The sequence below is a fragment of the Cimex lectularius genome, unplaced genomic scaffold (assembly GCF_000648675.2).
Source record: "Cimex lectularius strain Harlan isolate CLEC.00 unplaced genomic scaffold, Clec_2.1 scaffold84, whole genome shotgun sequence".
Classification (NCBI taxonomy): domain Eukaryota; kingdom Metazoa; phylum Arthropoda; class Insecta; order Hemiptera; family Cimicidae; genus Cimex; species Cimex lectularius.
This window is the reverse complement of record NW_019392631.1, coordinates 1,064,255-1,086,126: the sequence shown is the minus strand read 5'-3', so window position 1 is coordinate 1,086,126 and position 21,872 is coordinate 1,064,255. Positions and strand designations below refer to the sequence as shown.

The following is a 21,872-nucleotide window of genomic DNA, read 5'->3' as shown; positions in this document are numbered from 1 at the left end:
GATATTAGTATTGAACAGAACAATATGCCAGGTAGGAATAAAAAAGAGAAGATAAATATATATAAACAGATAGGAATGAAATAAATAAAGACATATATAGGGACAGGAAGAGAGAGGAAGAGAGAGAGAGAGAGAGAGAGAGAGAGAGAGAGAGAGGAGAGAGAGAAAGAAAGGGAGAGGGAGTGAGAGGGAGAGAGAGAGATAGAGAGAGGAGAGAGAGATTGAGAGAGAGCAATTTTTTTGTTGTTGAGAGAGAGAGAGGGATTTTATTTGTAGCAACCATGAATTGGGTATTACAATTGTCGAAAAATACTATTATGCATATCAAATTACAACGGTTATAAAATTATATGCAGTAGTAAATAAATAAACGTTTTACAACAAATCAATGTAAGATAAAGCAATTTATTTAAAACTTTCTAAAAATTCATCTGCACTATAGAAGGCATGTGTGACTAGATGTTGATAAATTACTTTTCTTAGCTTGTTTTTACCTAAGTGTTTTAATTTGTCAGGTACCGCATTATAATGAAATATTATATCCAATATTTTGTACTATTATGTACGACTTTCAATCTGTTACGGGTGGTGACAAGTTTTTTACGAGATCTAGTTTCATGACTATGTGAGGTAGTTATACATCTAAATTTATAAAAGTTATTTATAACATATGTGATACACTTTAGAATATAGATAACGGAGAGAGTCAAAATTTTTAAATCGATAAAAGCTTGCCTACAGCCATTTCTATATTTTAGTTTTGCAATAACCCTGATTGCTTTTCTCTGTGTAGCAAAAACTTTTTTTGCTGATGGAGCATGTCCCCGCACCAATATGTAGTAAGAGATATAGCCATGAAAGCAACCATAATATGCTTTTATTTGTGTTTCACTTGATATCTGTGTAGCTAGGCCTCTCAATAGAAATATATTTGAATTTAATTTTTTTATTAGATCTGCACAGTGGGCAGTCCTGTTTTGTTTGGGGTCTATTTTAATGCCTAATAGGCTAACCAATTCAGGATTTGTTTGGAGTTTTGAGAGGTCTTTTTGGCTTAGTGTAAGGATTTTACTTTTATTGTTATTGTGGCGTAATCCATTTTTCTCAAAGCATTTTTTGAGTTCATTTAATATATTCTTATTTGTTATATGTGCCTTCTCTAGGGATTTGTCAGACACTGAATTGGTGTTGTCATCTGCAAAGCCAGTCAAGTGTATACTTGGAAAATTTAAGTAGAGATCATTTGAGAAAATTAAGTAGACTAAAGGACCCAATACAGATCATTGCGGAACTCCCATGTTGATTTTTTCAGAATCAGAGAATTATTGGTTATATTTAACTGCTTGTATCCTGTTTGGCAAGATTTTATCAGCTTTATCGCAGGTCTTATGTTATTACTTATTCCATTATTGTTTTATATTCTTAAACCAATATATTTTTATTTTGTTTAGTTACTTTAGAAATAGCTTTATCTAATCATAATGTTTTCAAATGTTAAAATTTCAATAGATGAGTTTACTTTTTTTCTTGGTTGAATATGTTTTTTCATTTATTGTACTACACATGTTTTATAAATATTAGATTTCCTGATTACTGATTTATATAAGCTCAAATGTACAAACATTACAGAATTTTGCCCATCACTTCTTGAAAATTACAGCTTTGTAATTAAAATAAATTAACGGCAACCCTGGAGAGTCACACCTCGGGTGTTGGCAGACTGAGGTCAGAACCCAGTCGAATCAGCACCCGATGCATGCAATTCCTAGATTTCAAAACCATTCATAAATTTACTTTTTCTTACTTAACTTACACATTTTTTTATTTAGATACCATTCGCACATTTAGGGTGATGGAATACTCGATATTCTTCCATCACCTTTTACACCTATTATACAAGTGACCTAATCGAGGGTCGATGAGATTCCGCCATTGGCCCTTCGTACTACACATTCAGGCTAATAAATACATTCACCCTCAACACATGCTAGAAACATATTAGACCAATTAATTTATTACGATTTATTAAGGTTTTTAGTTGAGATAAAAGTTGAGATGGGAAGTTGGTGTCCGAGTGGATCGAGGTCACGATAGCTCAAGTGATATAGCAGCGGCGTATCAAGCCGAAGATCGTGGGTTCGAATCCCGCTCGTGCCATTGACTTTTTTATCTCAAGCGGACCACGAAATTAGTGAAGTTATTATTTATTCCATTAATGTTTTATATTCTTAAACTAATATATTTTTATTTTGTTCAGTTATTTTAGAAATAGCTTTATCTAATCATAATGTATTCAAATGTTAAACTTTCAATAGATGAGTTTACTTTTTTTCTTGGTTGAATATGTTTCTTTATTTATTGTACTACACAGGTTTTATAAATATTAGATTTCCTGATTACTGATTTATATAAGCTCAAATGTACAGAATTTTGCCCATCACTTCTTGGATATTCCAGCTTTTGTAATTAAAATAAATTAACGGCAACCCTGGAGAGTCACACCTCGGGTGTTGGCAGTTTGAGGTCAGAACCCAGTCGAATCAGCACCCGATGCATGCAATTCCTAGATTTCAAACCGATTCACAAATTTACTCTTCCTTACTTAACTTACACATTTTTTTATTTAGATACCATTCGCACAATTAGGGTGATGGAATACTCGATATTCTTCCATCACCTTTTACACCTATTGTACAAGTGACCTAATCGAGGGTCGATGAGATTCCGCTATTAGCCCTTCATACTACACATTCAAGCTAATAAATACATTCACCCTCAACACATGCTAGAAACACATTAATACTCACAACTGATTCAGGTACTTCTTCGCATCAGTCATACCTTTTGGACAGGGTTCTGGAAAGAAGACCTTTCGCGTATTTACTCTAATTTTCCAATTTTTGGACCTTTTCGGCCTGCTTGGGTGGTAAGTATAAACTCAAAAAGTCTGGTAGAGCTGCTGAATAAACCTTCCGCTAGTCTCATATATTTACCAATTTATGTCATAGGCTATCTAAGTAATTAACCTGAAATGCCTTTTGAATTGTGAACGCGTGACAAACAAACCGTACGAAAAAAACGCGTTCATATCCAGTTACTTACTATATTAATTAATTATGTTATTTTTGTTTGTTATATTGTTAAATGTTTTTACTACGTTTTTTTAATATATTTCTACGATTAAGCTAATAAACTAAATAAAAAATTTATTTTAAACGCCGAGCTTCCTGCAATATTTTTACAAGTATACAATCTGAAAATGTGGCGCTACATTCCCCAAGAATTCAAACAATTAATAAAATATAATAACGCCAAAACATTTTTAAGGAAATACAGTAGGTAAACATTTGAATAATTTTTATTAAAAAAGTGCTTTTAACGATTTGGTATAATTTTTTAAAAATATCTAAGAGTGCGAAAAAACACTGAAACGTTCTGACCCATCCATTACAGTTCGTGGTCCGAATGACCAATTAACTTTTTTCAATTACTTAATATTTATGAAAGTTATTGGTTGAGATAAAAAAGTCAGTGCCACGAGCGGGATTCGAACCCACGACCTTTGGCTAAATACGCCGCTTATCATAAATGATCATGTATGATGTCACATAGAGCAGCGGCGTATTTAGCCAAAGGTCGTTGGTTCGAATCCCGCTCGTGGCACCGACTTTTTTATCTCAACCAATACCTTACATAAAGATTAATTAATTAGATACAACTACGAAGATTAGATAGAATAGGCGAATACTTTTTTTCAGATAAGTACGTATTTAGTGAAAAGATACTAATACTAAATAAATACTACATTTATCCAAACTAAAAATACAGCTCTATGGCATTTTTGTATTTTTTGGCTGAATAAATGAATGTAGGTATTTAAATAATAATGTATTATGTAATAATAATTCTCAATTAATTAAGGTTTTTAGTTGAGATAAAAAAGTCAGCGTCACAAGCGGGATTCGAACCCACGACCGTCGGCTAAATACGCCGCTGCTCTACCACTTGAATAATCGTGACTTCGATCCGCTCGGACACTAAATACGCCGCTGTATTTAGACTGATTTCCTTGTTCTCCCCAAAACGTTTCATCTTTTGAATGATGTAAAAGATAACATTTTATATGAATTTTGTGTTCGAACTTCACAAAAAAAAAAGAACTTGGAGACGGCGACAGTAGGAAAACAAGTTTATCAAGTGGAACCGAGGGGCTGAGGAAAGAATTGTCGCCCAGAAAGTAGTGGAGAGTTTTATTTATTGTACCCAAAGTACATAAACCATCCAGCAAAAAATGTTGGAAAATGCGTAAGATGTCTTGGACACAAACACTAATTTTGAGTTTTTACTAAAAATATTGGCTAGTCTGAAATCTAATGTATTTTTTTTCCTTCATTGTTATTTAAGGAATTAAATACACAGTAGAAATCATATTATTTAAATCTAAGATATAGACGATTTTAAAAATTGCTCATGTGAATTTGAATCTGAATTTATAGTGGAATAATATACATAGTAAGTCAATGTATTAATAAAGTCAAGGAAAAAAATGATCATACCCCTGCAACGATGTGTATAAATTAACTTCAGTCATTAAAATAAAAAATACATAAAAAATTTCGTATTTCCAATGAAATTCATACCGAAAAATATATAAATTTGCCCAGTGCTAATGGGGAAAATACGGGATAAATTAATTCAACGATATTACGTCGGGATTTTTTTTTATCTTAACTCTACCTCGTTTCTTCTTCACCTCTAATTTTTGATTCAATGTTGATAACATATTTGAACTTTTAAATATTCTCTACTTCTTTGGTATAATGGCATTAACTAATGAACAAAGGTTTAGCTGAGGTTTACTATCGTTAATTAAAGCCCCGTTTGATGACTCGGACCGTAAATCAACTCAGTTCTTCCATTTTTCGAATCAAGATTTAGTTTTTCTTCCCAATTTGTATGTTTCGGTTAAAACGGTTATGTCGAACGGTTTTGAAAATGCATGGCACTAAAAAGGATGTTGATTTTTTCTTTGATGTCACAAAACATCAATTTGGAGATATTTTCTTAACATAATATCAACAAAACATCTTTTTTTTTCTTTCTTAAACGCTAAAATGGTAAAATAAATTTCTAAAATAATTTGAAGTATTTTTCTTTAAGGAACATATTGGGTGTTTTCTGGTGACATATTGGGTGAGTTTGGATATAAAATCTTCGCAAAAATAGAAGGTCAATAGCCGAACCTTGAACATCTCCAAGGCGATATGTCAATATTCCCAATCGAAACAAGGATGAATTTTTCCTATTGGCTGGTTTATGTTTAACGTTTGTAACACCGTTGATCATTGTTGGTCAAGAAAAAACTCCGGTTCAGGACATCTCACTGCATTTACCTTCAAGGGGCCTGATGGGAATGTGAATGATTGGAAACAAAACTTTCACGTTGTACCGATTATCGGTATAGCCTTTATACACTAAGCACATTTTTCTCAACGTGTTTGCATTGTCATAGGAAGTGGTCCAACTATCTCCAAAGAAGTTGGAATGGTGGGGGAGTATCAAGTGCGGAGGCGGAGATGCAAAAGGCTATACATTCCCCGTCAGACCTCTTGAAGGTGAATGAGTGGGGGGAGGTGGTCCCAGTATCTCCAAAGATAGTGAAAGGTGGGAAAAGGTGCAAAAGCCTATACTTTCCCCGTCAGTCAGATCCCATGAAAGTGAAGGGTGGCGGGAGGTGATCCGAGTGGCCACTATCTCCAAAGAATTTGGAATGGTTGGGAGTATCAAGTGCGGAGGCGGAGTTGCAAAAGTCTATACATTTCTAGTCAGACCTCATGAAGGTGAAAGGGTGGCGGGAGATGGTCCCAATATCTCCAGAGGTGGTGGAATGGTGGGAGGAGGTGCAAAAGTATACTTCCCCCTCAGACCCCATGAAGGTGGAAGAATGGCGGGAGATTGTCCCAATATCTCAANAGTCAGATCCCATGAAAGTGAAGGGTGGCGGGAGGTGATCCGAGTGGCCACCATCTCCAAAGAATTTGGAATGGTTGGGAGTATCAAGTGCAGAGGCGGAGGTGCAAAAGTCAATACATTTCCAGTCAGACCCCATGAAGGTGAAAGGGTGGGGGGAGGTGGTTCCAGTATCTCCAAAGATAGTGAAAGGTGGGAAGGGTTCAAAACCCTATACTTTCCCCGTCAGTCAGATCCCATGAAAGTGAAGGGTGGCGGGAGGTGATCAGAGTGGCCACCATCTCCAAAGAATTTGGAATGGTTGGGAGTATCAAGTGCAGAGGCGGAGGTACAAAAGTCTATACATTCCCAGTCAGACCCCATGAAGGTGGAAGGGTGGCGGGAGATCGTCCCAATATCTCCAAAGATGGTGGAACAATGGGAGGTAGTGCAAGTGCGGAGGCGGCGGAGGTGCATAATTCTATACATTCCCCGACTGACCCCATGAAGGTGGAAACGGATGTGAGACGATCCCAGAGAACAAAGGAACTGACAGTAGCTTAGTTCAATGCGAATTCTTCCCTTTCTTTCACTTGATGCAGTTTGACGTTCTTTCCTGCCGGTTCAAAGCGTGATCGAAATGTTATTTACATGTTTTTGAGAGCGTTATTTGTTACGAACACTCTGGTGATTAACATTCGCCCTTCGGTGTACGTGTAGTTTAAAAAATAACCCCGACTATTGATTTTCTTCCGTTGGCGGTTTGAACCAAACACGAACTACCATCACGTGTAAAATATCCACAAGTTTACTTAATACAACATAAATTGATAAAACATCAAACGACAATCTTACTGTTATATTACTAACATTAATAACAAGAATTCTATTATTAGTATGAAGCTTGAACAATCTCTTAATAAATCTTATATTTCAAATATATTTCTTTAAATAGAAACAGAAGTTCTTTTGTATCAAAATAATCCGTGTAAAACCGAGCGAATTAAATCAAAACGAAATTTAAAAAAAATTTCTTTCAAAACATCACCTAGAAAAATATTTTTTTAAGGTAATCAGATCAATCAAATAAGTTTTGTCACATCACATTTCCGAATTATATTAAATATATTAAGGGTAAAATCGAAGAAATAAAAATGTGTTTGATATTATCAAGCCCAGTATGGAACTTGCGAATTAATACATAAGCGATTTCTGTTTAAGGTGTTTGATGTATCGAACTCTTTTTTATTTTCGCATAGTCTGCATCTCGGTATGGTCTGGATAACAAAACAAAATCAATTGTCATCTGCCATGCTTCGACCTATTTTAAGGTCATCATCAGGGCAAAACAATCTTAAAGATGTCTACAAATTAACATAATTAAGTTTTTAACATCTAGTTTCAAGTTTCTTTGAAGACTGGCTCAGTCCCAACTAGGACAGCAACTCATTTTTGGAGTATTACATTCTTTTGGATTGCATTTGATAAGAAATTTGAAACCAGATATTAAAAATTTAATTATATCAATTTGTAGACATCTTTAAGATTGTTTTTCCCTAATGATCACCTTAAAATAGGTCAAAAGCTTGGCAGATAACAGTTGAATTTCTTTTTTTGTCCAGACCAGACCGAGATGTAGATTTTTCTTTATATGAGAGATGTGATTGTGGTAACAGGTTTTAATTGTTTAGATTTTCTGGAAATTTTTATTTTATTTTCGTTTTGATATTACACCAAACATATTTTTACAATCACAACCAAATTGAAACGTTTTTGATTTATTAATTTCAAGAATGAACGTGAATGGACATAAGTGTTTATTGTTGTATTTACGGTTGGAAATTATGTAGTATGGAAATAATATTATGTAAAGTCACCTTACGTTGTATACAGTTCGGCACGACAGGCCGGCTTTGCGGGTTTAGCGGTTTTGGGCAAGAAAAGTAAACGTTACTTCTAAAACTGTTAACGCGTATCACATTACATGTACGGCTCGGGTAATTAATATCTACATGGAAGAACATTTTAGTTAATTTAGCCCGAACAGACTTCTATTGGGTTAAAGGAAAGTTACTAGCGGTTCAGCCACTGAGAGGTGTAAGTATAGACTTAAAGTTTATTAACCTGGTTGAGAAGGGTCATTCCCTTGGTTTTCGTGTGAATATCCCGCAGGAATTTGACACCGACTTTCAATAAACAAAATTGGAATTTAATCAAGTCGTGTAGAAAATAAATGAAAATAACTGTTCAAAAAATTTAATTCGTTTGAGGTGAATTTTTGATAGATGAAAGCATTTAAATAAATTAACCAATTAAAAAAAATACAAATGAACGATAATAATAATAATACTTTATTGCAAAAAAGAAAAGTACATTACATAGTATATAATTTAAAGTAAAAAAATGGCATGGAGGGTCCGTCTGCCGGAGGTCGATTTTCATTTGACTTAAATTTTTGGTCGACACAGAGAAAAATGTACAAAAGAAAAAATTAAAAAAAAAATTGATCCATAAATAAATATTACAATTGATAATTTAATTTTTAATAATTACATTAATTACTAGCATACATTATAAACAATAATTTTTGTTCTTCGTTTAATTTACAATAATATAGATATATAAATTATTTGGGCCAGCAATTTAGAATGACAAGGCTTTAAAATATTCAAAAATTAAATTCTAATATTAACTCTTGGCGATAGTGCCAGGCGTGGCGCGCATATTTGATTAAATTTTTGTAATCATTAAGCAGTAAGTGAATAACCTGTGTCATATTCAATTTAGAAAAATTTAGATGCAGAAGCCGAATCTCCGATAGGATAGTGCATTTTGCAATAAAATGCACTGTCTTCTTTAACCTGGTCATTGCATAATGAACAAATTACATTTTCTCTAGCCCGAAAAGGTGCACCATTGAGATAAAGGAAGTCCCATCTGATTTTGAATAACCGCCTTAACTCGACCAATGACAAACCTTTAGACCTATCCTTAGATGGTTAAACATATTAAAATCATCTTGGTAAAGTTCCTTATAGAATAAAAAGCGCGAGGTTGATCTGACTTGTTCACGAAGTTCTTCACTGAAATTGACAGTCTCACATTATTTCTGATAATATCGTAATTCGCTATTTGGTTGCAAATGAACGATACATACTTATATTTTAAGGAAAAAGAAAATACTTGATTTAGAAAATTAACGACCACTTTCAGCGAAAACTGTCTTTCATGAACCCCCAAGGAATCTTATATTGCCTTGGTCTTACTTAACCCTGTTTTCCTTTGGCCAAAAGATTCTTTCCTCAAGAATGTCGACAACAGTTAACCCAGAAGGCGTTATTTAAACGACTTTTTTTCTGCAATTTAACCGATGTAAGAAAAGCCCTGTAATTTGTACTTACTGACTTAATTGCTATCGTTCAATCAATAACTGACATATACAACCGGACCATTATCTGTAAATTGTACATTTAATGACTAAATCTTTTGATTATTGTAACAATTTATTATTTTTATTATAATCTTTAATGAAAAAAGGTTGCAATACGTGCATTTAACCAATGACTGAGTAAAGTAAATTGTTTGTAATAATATATTAATATATGAAAAAGAAATAAAGTTTTAAAGCAAAACATATAAAAAAGATTTTGAAGAACATATTACTGTATGGATTCAATACAATCCTTTCAACAGGCACAGTGTATCTAGGAATATAAGAAAACCTTTTATAAGGTGACCTTTTAATCTTATCGACATTTACGTTAAAGAAGCTTATCCAAATATGACTGAAAGGTGAAAAAGGAAATGAAGAAAAAAAAAATATTTTCTCTACAAAATTGTAAAAATATTCCTTATATGTATAAAAATAAACATGTACAAGTTGATGAATAGGCCCTTTAGCATTAGAAATATTACATTTTAAAGCAACAGAAGTGAATAATATTAACTGAAGAGCTTATAAGAACGAGTGCAGTTTAAAAACAATTCACTAATTTCGTGGCCCGCTTGACCAATAAATACATTACATTAATTAAGGTTTTTAGTTGAGATGAAAAAAAGTTAATGGCACGAGCGGGATTCGAACACACGATCTTCGGCTAGATACGCCGCTGCTCTACCACTTGAGCCATCGTGACCTCGATCCACTCGGACATCAACTTCCTATCTCAACCCCACCTTATGAGTTTTCCCTCCTTTTTACATAAGGTGGGTTCGAATCCCGCTCGTGCCATTAACTTTTTTTCATCTCAACTAAAAACCTTAATTAATTGTAATTTAAAAACAATTTATTTCCTGTGACATTTCTCCTGACCTCACAAATGAAAATCATTTCAAATATTTTAACCAGCTAACGGTTCCTCTAACGACAATCCTGTTTTACAGTATTTTATTTGACAAAAATAACAAAATAAATTTAATTATGCATCATTTTATTTAAACGTTCAGATCCCAAGGACAAAAATCTACAATTGAACGGCAAAAAACGAACGTCACTGCAACCTTTGTTTATTTTTAATTGAAAAAATTACACGTTTTACCCTATCGAGAAATCGGGAGCAACAATGACAAAGTGGAGTAATAAGGATTAATTATAAAAAAGCACCGTTTTTATCCTTTGCCAATTAATACAATGACTTCCTCTGTCAAGAAAAATTTACCTTGTCATTTAGTACACAAGGCCAACCTATAAAGAAAACATTTAAAAAATGCCCTCACTTAAGATACTCGAAAAAGCATTTAAAAATCTTAAAGAATATAATTTTTAAGGATCATTGGAAACTAGTCTACAAAAGGAATGAACCTTCAATCTCTGTTTAAACCTAGGAACGATTGCTCCAAAGAATATAACAAAGTTTAAATAAATAAAAGTCCGTATAAGTTTAATTAATTCTTAGAATATAATAATTTAGGGTTCCTCAAGACTTAATGAGCTAAGTTTCAAGTTTACAATTTACCTGCTTCTCCGAAATTGTCGTTTCTGATCTACACTGAGAGGCAAAAAAGTGGCCATCCTCGTTTCTTTTAGTAAATACTTACAATCGTGATAATTTTATTTTTTGTTATTTACTGATTATTTTTAAAGCAAAATTTAAGGTATAGCTAAATAAAAAATTAAACTGAGTAAAATTCACTCAGTAAAGTTGAGCACGCATTCGACGTACCATCAATTTTGTGAGGTGTTGGATGTAGTGCTGTAGAATATCTTCATTCTTTTCAGCGAACATTCTCTGGTATCACTGGGCGGCTTAAAAACATTCTTTGACAATTCGTCCCAAAGGTGTTCGATCCTAGCTGTGTGGGGCATTGCATTGTCATGCAGAAAAATAAAACCGCCCCCAATTAGAGTATCTGAGGAACTTCTTCTGATAACAAGTCTTCAATGAATCGCGCAGGTGTTGCAGAACCTCAACGAAGGTCATATTTATCCGTCCTTCCATGGAAATGCCTGCTCAAACCATAACACCACCACCTCTATAATATATCGCTTTTCTGTTCTTCTCCAAACCAAATCTCGGCCGTCAGAAAACCTCAAACAAAACCTTGGCTTATCCGAAGACAAGATTTTAGTCATATCTTCCCCAGACCAATTATGTTATTTCTTCCAAACTAAACCGATCTGGGTTAGTTTTGTCAGTAACTCTGGATCAGAGGCAGGCTTCTCGCACGTAATCCATCTTCTGAAAGAACTCGTCGTGCAGTGTGTAAACTGACACTAACAATTCTAACTTGTTAAAGTCATTGCTCTTTTTCAACAGCAGCAGAATGTCCATTATGGAATACGTTCGAAACAATAAAACCTGGGTGACACAATGGCAATCTGATACATGTCTTTTTGAGTAACCTCTGATATCATGGTATTGAGAGTGAAGACCCTTCGGTCAATTATTCTGGGAATGTTAAGCACCTTCTATCTTCCAACAATGCTATGATTCTAGTCGGATCTATAACTCTCATCTCTCAAATAAATTTTAATATAAAACTGGAACTACATGAAAAAATTAAATCACCGGAACGTAAGAAAGAAGCTTTACAGAAAAACAACAATGAAGATTGATTATTCTAAGATTTATTTATAAAATCCAATTGTAAACACAATTGGAAGATTTTATTTGTATTTTATTTAATTATAATCATTTAAAACGACCAAATATTGTTAAAAGTTATTATTATGGAGGATTGCATAAAAGATTATTACAGATATTGAGGGTGGTTTGGTTTTTTGCCACTCAAAAAAGTTTATACTTACCTTGCTAATAAATAATTAACTGTCCACATATTTTGGGGCAAACAATTTGTCATTTGTAATATTTATTGTTTGCTTTCACAATTTTTTTAAAAATTTATTTGTTACCTATACAGGATTGTATACTATACAAATATGTACACATGATTAATATATCACACAGCACAACACTAGCACTAATGCCAGCACTGCACTGGTAGAACACATGCTTTGAGGAGCCAGCCACTGCTGGAACTCACTATGTATGACTAGGTGTCAAGGAGGTCCCGAGGCCATCGTCGGTTGAGGCGACGTGGTGGGTTGTCAGGATGGGAATGAGTGGATAGGGCTCGAGCAATATGGTTAGGATGGTTCGAAAGGTTGGTATGGAATGTTTGGAATCTGAACCGGATTAGTTCGTTGACAAAAGGAATGTTGAGGTCTTTGTGGATAGTGAGGTTAGTTACATAATAAGGTGCTTTGACAATTTGTCTAAGGACTTTCGATTGGAAGGACTGGATGCGCTGGATATTGGAAGGCTTAGCAGTGCCCCACGTTTCTACTCCGTAAGCCCATATTGGTCTTAGTAAAGTCTTGTACAGCTTTGTCTTAATTGTCAAAGTCGATTTCGATCTTAAAAGTCTTCGTAGTAGTCCAAGTCTTGTATTAAGTTGCTGTTTTTTACGTCTTGAGTGGGAATTCCATGTCAGTTTACTGTCGAAATATAGTCCCAGGTATTTGACTTGAGTGGAAGCTGGTATCTCTTTGTTGTTGATGTACAATGGAGGGCAAGACAGTGCATTTTTCCTCGTTCAGTCTTGTCCTCCATTTTTTACACCAGTTTTCGATAAGTCAAGGTGTTCCTGGATGTTGGAGGTAGCTTGGACAGGATTCGAGTTAGAGGATAGGATTGCGGTGTCGTCCGCGTAGTGGTGATAATAGTGTCAGGATGTGTTGGTAGGTCAGCAGTATAAATGATATACAGGGTGAATCATTTTTTAACGCACCATTGAAAAATCTACACGGGTGCGTTTAAATCTGACTCGAGGCTTATTTCCTTTGATTAATACGTGAATAAAAGAAAGTGAGTCAATTTTCGGTGCACCATTGGAAAATCAACGTTGGTGCGTTTAAATCTGACTCAAGGCCAATTTCTTTTGATTTTAACATTAAAAAAAGGAAGTGATTCAATTTTCGGTGCACCATAGAAAAATCAACGTTGGTGCGTCTAATTATGACTCGGCACATTTTATTTTGTTAGTCTCGTACCACAAAATAGGCGAGTCACTTTTCGACGCACCATTCGTTGCAAATTAATTTTAGTAGGTTGGAAGGAAAATAAACAAAACCAATATTATTAAAACATTATTCAAACACAATGTAAAAATTTAAAAAAAATTCTTCACAAATTAATTTGATTATGGTTTAAGAGTATTTTTTTCTGGTAAAGTAAAAAAATTAAATAAATATAACAATCTCCTTTTTCTGGTAAAGTAAAAAAAATGTAACAATCTCCTTTGTTAGCAAAGCAAAAATGTTCAAAATCATTATAATAATTGTTCGAACAGAACTCCATTTGCTGCAACACAGTAGCCTAGTCTATCGTAAAACGATGATCGGACGAAAAAAATACTCTTAAACCTTAATCAAATTAATTTGTGAAGAATTTTTTTAAAATTTTTACATTGTGTTTGAATAATGTTTTAATAATATTGGTTTTGTTTATTTTCCTTCCAACCTACTAAAACTAATTTGTAACGAATGGTGCGTCGAAAAGTGACTCGCCTATTTTGTGGTACGAGACTAACAAAATAAAATGTGCCGTCATAATTAGACGCACCAACGTTGATTTTTCTATGGTGCACCGAAAATTGACTCACTTCCTTTTTTTAATGTTAAAATCAAAAGAAATTGGCCTTGAGTCAGATTTAAACGCACCCACGTTGATTTTCCACTGGTGCACCGAAAATTGACTCACTTTCTTTTATTAACGTATTAATCAAAGGAAATAAGCCTCGAGTCATATTTAAGCGCACCCGCGTTGATTTTCCAATGGTTCGTCAAAAAATGACTCACCCTGTATAGGACAAGACCAAGGATGCTACCTAATATTTAAGACTAAATATTTTAATTTTTCTGATAACACGATTCTTAGATTTATTTATGAAAATGGAAGAAATTTACAACTGTTACAAAAAATTCATACCTTCATGACTAAAGAAATTAAATTTATTTTTATTAATTTCAATAAAAGTATTTATATTTATTTCATTGCATATCGTATGTCAGACTTTTAGCGTCCTTCATTAATTTCAAGGGTTCATTCTCAATTCATGTTATTTATTTAAATTAGAATGTTTTATAACTAGAATTTTTCTATTTAATATAAAATTTGATTTAGTGCTATAATACAATGAAAGATGTTTGAATTTTTGAACATCTCACTGACATTTAATTGGATCTGTTGGAACACCCGGTCTGGTTCTTCCAGACGAAAATCAAATTTTTGGAAAATCATGAACGGGCGCCAGATCGGCGACAAATGAAATGGCCACGGAGAATCAAATAGATTACACGACATTTGAAAAAAATGGTAAAAAGGAGAGAAAATTTCAAAAGGTGGGGTTGAGATGGGAGGTTAGTGTCCGAGTGGGTCGAGGTCACGATAGCTCGAGTGGTAGAACAGCGGCGTGGGTTCGAATCCCGCTCGTGACACTGACTTTTTATCTCAACTAAAAACCTTAATTAATTGATACATACATAAAAATTAGGTCTTAATTAACAGTAATATGTCTTAAGTGAGCACTCATTATTCCGTCTTCTCCGAGCCATAAACGAGACGGTATCCGATGATGAGAAATGAGACGATATCCGGTAGATGAAAATGTTAAGTTGGGCGAATCGTGGATCCTGCTCGTGCTGATCTCGCTTCGTTTCGCCCGCTCCAGTCCCGACCAAAGTTCAAAGCGAGCGAACCAACACAACACCCAAACCAACTCCGGACCTCGACTTAATTACCCGGTTACACTGTCGATTATTTAAATAAGAAACAATTTTGTCTGATGTTTAGGTTTTGATTTAACATGTTATTAATTGTGATTATTTATTTTATCATAAAAACAACTATACTTAAAAGTTTCTTTATTGCAAAAATTTTAAAGGTTCCAGTGGCAAAGGCTCTTTGCATTAGTGACGAGTTATCAACTTACGAAGTTTGATGAAGAAGACGTCAAAGAAAAGTTTAAGACGATGGGTTGCCAGGACGCGGCGGCAATTTTGTTCTTTTAGGTTTATAATTGGAGATCTTAAAATAGCTTTGTTTGATCAATATGGGGAATCCAATCTTTAGCTCTTTCGATTCTATAAAACCGAAAGCTCGGTAATTGCTGCACTCAAGGCGATGAGATCCTTAAAGACGGTTTCAAATTGCTTATATCTTGGACAGAGGCCGCATGCATTATTCCATCTTATATAACACCGTTACGCAACATTCGCCGGGAGCAGCTTGGCCGAAATAGCGAGACGGATAAGCGGGAAAAGGGTTAATAAAGGGCTTACCTGTTTGTCCGGATGAATCCTTTCGGTGGGAGCCAGTGTTACGCAACCTTTTGGGACCCATAAAACACTTCTTTCATTCACAAACATTAGCTCTAGCTCACCCTGCCGAACCCTTAACAAAAAAAAATCATACAAATTAACTAGGACAGGTTCACTATCCTGCGTTTTATCTTATGATAGATTTTATGAAGTTATTCTTTAAACTTATGCAAAACATCAATTAATGTTATTTAATTAACATTACTTTCATCAATAAATCACGAAAATTCATGGGAAAGATATCCTGGGTTTGAGAGATTTCCATGTCCTGCTTACTTCGAACACCTTTTATACAGAAAGTCTTTAATCGTGTTTTCAAAGAACAACGACAAAAGAGGCACTGAAAATTTCTCAATGATCAATCCATACACTAGAAAAAACAACTATCAATATTGATTATTTATGGTTATGCAAAACTTGCAAAATTAACTATTGCAGTTCTTTTCTGTAAGGTTTTAATGTACTGTTCATAAAGTTTTTTTTTTCCAAGGAAGAATAAAGAATTTTTACATTATTATCTCGTATTTTTTTAACCCTCCCACCTCCCCCGAAAATAACTAATCCGACTAAGTTTGTGTCATTAATATTTCAAAAATTCAAAAATGGACTAAAGACTAACTGTGGAATAATCTGAGTTTCTTATTTTATAATATGAAGTCGATGTACAGTTACACAAATAGTTTAATTATTTTAATAATATAACTAATGATTCCACTTCTCATTAGGATAACCTTGCCTGTAAGTCCGCCAAAAAAGCGTCATTTTTCAATAGATTTCTACATTTTGAAAACTGTAGAATCTACCAGCAATTATAAGCTTCAACTTAAAATAGATAAACGTCTCTATTTCGAAAAAACAAGAAAGAAAATTATTAAAGGAATCAAGAAACAATTTTATTGCTTTTATATAAGTTGCAAATTAATTTGAGACAATTTATGACTGCTTACAAGATCATAAAAATAAATGTATAATGTAAACGTTTCCAAACATTTCTTTCTTTTTCTCTTCTCTCTCTCTCTCTCTCTCTCTCTCTCTCTCTCTCTCTCTCTCTCTTTCAAGGAATATCTTCCAGCAGTAGTTTGAAACTATAATTACTAGTTTGGAAGGATAAAAAATGAACACTTCTTCACAGTTTTTGTTATATAATAGAATGTACCAGTAACATTTGATCCAATGTTATATGACTTCAGTTTTTAATTTCGGTTCACCTGAGGTTGGAAAATTGTGAATAGATGTGTTAGTCTTTAAAAGCTCGATGATGGGTGTGAGTTTTTTTTAATATAATCATTATTTTGAAAGTAATATCTATATAATTTTTAATTTCCAATCTAATAATATACCGAGGGAGAGCAACATACAGATAAAATCAATAGATAGAGAAAAAAGAGAAAAAAACAGAATGAAAGAGAAAGAGAAAGAGAGAGAGAGAGAGAGAGAGAGAGAGAGAGAGAGAGAGAGAGAGAGAGAGAGAAGGAAAATTTGGAAAAATACATTACATATTCATTTGTTAAAAAATGTTACTTTTGATCTGTGCAGTTGTTTTTTGAAAGCTCTCACTCATAATATTTATTGAGTTTGGTCTCGATTGTAAAAGAATGCCAGATGATTGTACGAATACCTCGTTGTAGTGGGAACTAGCATTATTTATTAAAGGGCGAAAGCCACCGGGAATATTTTGAGGTGGAATGATATAGAGCAGAATTTGCCCAGCGAGACGAATCCATTACGTGGAGTACCTGTTGTCATTCCCAATCCTTGATTTTTTAAAAACAGGTCCATATTTGAAATTCACTCGATGCAGATTAATTTGTGAGTAGGACCGGCCAAAAAGAATAACGTTATTGCCAATTGATTGGTTTTCAATGAAATAGGCCAGCAAATCGTTATTCACATCGAACGTTGAGGTAATACTGCAAAACATCGATTGGCATTTGAACATTTTGGCCTAGTTTCGTATACTTTTGTTCAGGAGAAAAATTCACATGAGCTTAGGCGCGGCTCGATCACCAGACAAATTATTTTACGTCGAGCTCTTGATAATTTGAATAAAGTACCGAATATAAAATAAAAAAAAAATAAATATATTTCCTTTGAAAAGCTATAGAATTTTCCCTTTCATAGCCCACGTCAAACATTGAAATAAATTTTTACGATTAAAAAAAAGGAAAGAAAATTTCTCTTACGAGGTCATCAGAAGCGGTCGGTGTCGATCCCATGCTTTCCCTAAGACCGGCGACACTACTCCACTCAATACTCGCCACACTCCCTGCTGTCTCGTCCCACTGCCAGCAGGTCTCACCACCCACACCACGGGATCGATCTGCGTACGCAACCAGTCATCCTGTTTTCCCGTCTTACCCACCCGTCCTCTCGGCCATTGTCTACATCAGGATTACCTGTCAACATCGACATATCTTCCTTCCCGTCCTTTTATCAACTTGTTTTGGTCAGGAAACACCTACTCTTTCCCTTCTGGGACCGTGTGCCCTTTGGCGTGTCGAGGTTCGAATTCGGCCAAAATGAAAAATGTAAAATATTACATACCACATTTCTAAACATCTAGATTGATTAAATAAATTAAAACTTAATTGTCAGACATCACCAGTTGAAAACACGACCGAAATACATTTTTGGAACAGTTGTATGTTTTGTATCGAAATGAAAATTGTACTTCCAAATTCACTAATTTTCGTGGTCCGCTTGACCAATTAAAATCTTTCAATTAATTAAGGATTTTTGGTTGAGATAAAAAATTCAGTGCCATGAGCGGGATTCGAACCCACGACCCTCGGCTAGATACGCTGCTGCTCTACGGGGTTGAGATGGGAAGTTAGTGTCCGAGTGGATCGAAGTCACGATAGCTCAATTGGTAGAGTACAAAAGAACAAATTTAGGTGGGATTCTTCAAACTTATGCTGAAACTTCCATCAAATACCTTGAACGAGATCTTACGTCTATTAAGTTAAGCCACCTAGTGATGGGGAAAGCTCTAAGGGACCTGGGAATGGACGATTACCGCTATCCCAAAATTTGTTTAGAGACTTATATCTCTAGATAGACAAGACAAAGTTCAATCTAGTTATACCAATTAATCTACTTTTTGTTAAAGCAGATAGTTCTATTATTATGAACAAAAAGTTAACCGAAGCTCCTTTCCTTGCTGAAATCCCACCAATATTTGATACCTACAAGAACAAGTTGATGTAGGAGGATCTCACGTCACTGAATGACAAAATGCATCGAATGGATTAAGGATAAATGGATTTTTCAATTAAGGCGCGTTAATAAGTTTTAAATTACGTTCAGGTTTGGCAAAGTGTTTTATAAGGTTAAAACTCAATCTTGAGTGCTCATTGTTTTATCCCCCCAGCTTACTACACATAATTTTTCTATGTACTTTTCTATGTATCTTTTCCCTCTCAAGTTCCACTGATCTGTCTAATTATTTACGCTCAAAGCAATTGTGAGAAGCTGTTCGTTCTATACAACTTCGTAAAAAGAATATTTAAAACTAGGGCATCTTTGTCAAACGAATAATGTTTTCTGTAAATATCTGTAGCAAGCCTTAACAAAGTCTATAATTATGTTTAAAAAATTATTGCATATTTTGGGCTCTACTGTTTCAAACATGTTTATTGGCAATAAAAGTACATCTATGTCAAACATTTGTCTTTTGTGTCAAAACCGTTTAAATACTTTGCTCAGAATGATAGTTATTTAAAAAAATACATCTTTCCTTTATCAAACATTTTAGCCTTGAGGATTCTTTGATCAATATTTTTCTAAACAAGTTTTAACACCCATCCTGCATTCAATGCGCTAATAATTGAACAAAACTCTCCGTAGTTAGACAGGTACAAGAGATGTAAGCACAGGACATAGTTCATCAGCAAAGATCAGTGCGATATCTTTACAATTTACTATCGATACTACGAGTATCGTTTTTTTTAATTATTAAGTTTTTATTTCTACTGTGTGTAAGTTGACAATACCTATCTGTAGGGAGCGTCGGTGGCCGCAACGGTTTAAGCCAGAAACACACTTACCCGATGCTACGCCATGCGACGCTACCCGATGCTACCCGACGCAAATCCAAACTCCGATTTTCCATAAGGTTGCATACCCCCGTGCACATCTACCCTATGCTATGCCACGCTAAGCTACTAGACGCTCTGCGATACCCTCTGTCCAGATTTTCGTCGGGTCGCATCGAGTACAGTCGAAGACAAAAGAACCGGACACTCATATTTTTATTCAAACTACATGTATTATTGTCGTTATATTAATTACAACATACTTATTTTAATATAAACCAAATTAACTGTGATTAAAAATTAATTAGTTTTTATTTAAAAAATTAATTTTAATGGTTTGGTAGAAAATTAATCAAAACACCGGAATACGATTTTTTGATATAATGAATTTAACTAACAATTTATTGTACTCGCTTCGGCGGTACATATACTAAAATTGGAACAATTTATTACATTATTACCATTTATTACACGGTTTTGCTCACAAAAATTTAATTAACAATTTATTTCATAGTTTTGCTCGTAAAATTACACCATTTTGTAATGTAACTCATATTTTTTGTAGTTTATTTCAAACTAAGTACATGTAATTTTGTCGTTATATTAATTACATGTTATTTTATTGTAATTCAAATTAAACGAGATCAAAAATACATAAGTTTTTATAAACATTGTTTAATTATGATGGTTAGGAGTAACTTTATTTAAAACAATTAACAAACAATTTATTAGATGGTTGTGCTCATAAAATTTAACTAACAATTTATTACAAGATTTTGCTCAAAATAGTGCATTAAGAACAAAAGATGCGTTGCGATTGTGATAGTGATTATTGTGATAAACGCTGTGGACTGTACGCGACGTGTGCTTGCGTCGGATAGATGTGCACACCCCACCAAAACGTGGCAAGGCGATGCGGGTAGCATCGGGTAGCGTCGCATGGCGTAGCATCGGGTAAGTGTGTTCCTGGCCTTAGGCGTTGACACGGCGCTCATCACTGTAAGGTAAAGGTCCCGGGTTCGAATCCATATTCGAACACGACATACTTGCAAATGGGCTTTTTTGGCACCACGAGGGTTGATAACCTCTGCTGTTGCGAACCGTAAAAAAATGTACGGATGGTATTAAATAAAAAGGGTTCATAAATATGGTTTAACTAAACGCTTCAAAAAACCTAGGTATTTATTTTTACCGAGGTTCTAAAAAATTCTGCTCCTCTTATAATATTATTAATGTTTAAATGTCGATTATATTAAAGACTTAGGAGTCACGTTTCAGCCCAATGTCCTTTTCATTATGTATTTCATCGATAATAAATTTCAAACAGCTAGGTACATATTTCGCAATACTCATAATTTCAATGTTATAGCCTTTAAACAACTCTATTGCTCCTTTGTTCGTTCTAATCTTGAATTCTCTTCTCCTGTTCAACAAATTCAAAATAAATTATTTAAATTCATCTCATTAAATTATGATTTTTTTGTATTTTTTATTTATTTATTTATTTTTTTTTAATTGGCCTTATGATCTTTGCATATTAGCCATGACGAATTCTTATATATGTTGTTCAATTGGGGGTTATCGGGAAAAAAGGGCCAGAGGCGACGGTGGGAATCGACCCCACGACCGCGGCGTGAGTCTCTCATGCTAACCACTCGGCTACCGCGGTCCCCTATTATGATGATTTAATAATAATAATAATAATAATTTAATAATATGATTATTAACTATTTCTTACAGTTCACAAAATATTATACACATTAGACTCTCGTCGTCTTAATATTAAATTAATAAATAATAGAATCGATTTTCCATTATTACTTTCCCTACCTAAATTTCCAAATCCCACTCGATAATTAAAGGCCTAAAAAACCGGACTTCCGACATCCATGCAGGTGTTATATGCTACATGGTTTATGCTCACATATTAGCGGTTTTAGTTGCTGTACAGCCGAAAAGAAATAAGCAGAAAGTACGTTTATCAATATTTCGAGGGGAGTTAGTAGTTAGTTCAATACACTTAATATTGAACTAAGTGTTTTTAAATAAACATAACAACTTTATTGTAC

The 21,872-nt window shown here is 34.1% G+C and overlaps 1 protein-coding gene across 6 annotated transcripts in view; it reads right to left on the bottom strand.

Annotated features, from left to right (window-relative positions):
* Positions 1-18,084, bottom strand: part of LOC106662874 (microtubule-associated protein futsch) — a 39,779-nt gene extending 21,695 nt beyond the window's left edge. For 2 of the 6 annotated variants that reach the window (XM_014387298.2, XM_014387302.2), the window contains exons 1-2: positions 17,953-18,077; positions 15,731-15,842 (exon numbers count right to left, since the gene is read on the bottom strand). The gene's annotated coding sequence lies outside the window, so the exon portion shown is untranslated. Of the gene's footprint in view, positions 1-15,730; positions 15,843-17,952 lie in introns of all 6 variants that reach the window. The other 4 variants (XM_014387306.2, XM_014387299.2, XM_014387300.2 and 1 more) reach the window with 4 other exon arrangements.
* Positions 18,085-21,872: the final 3,788 nt, after the last annotated feature.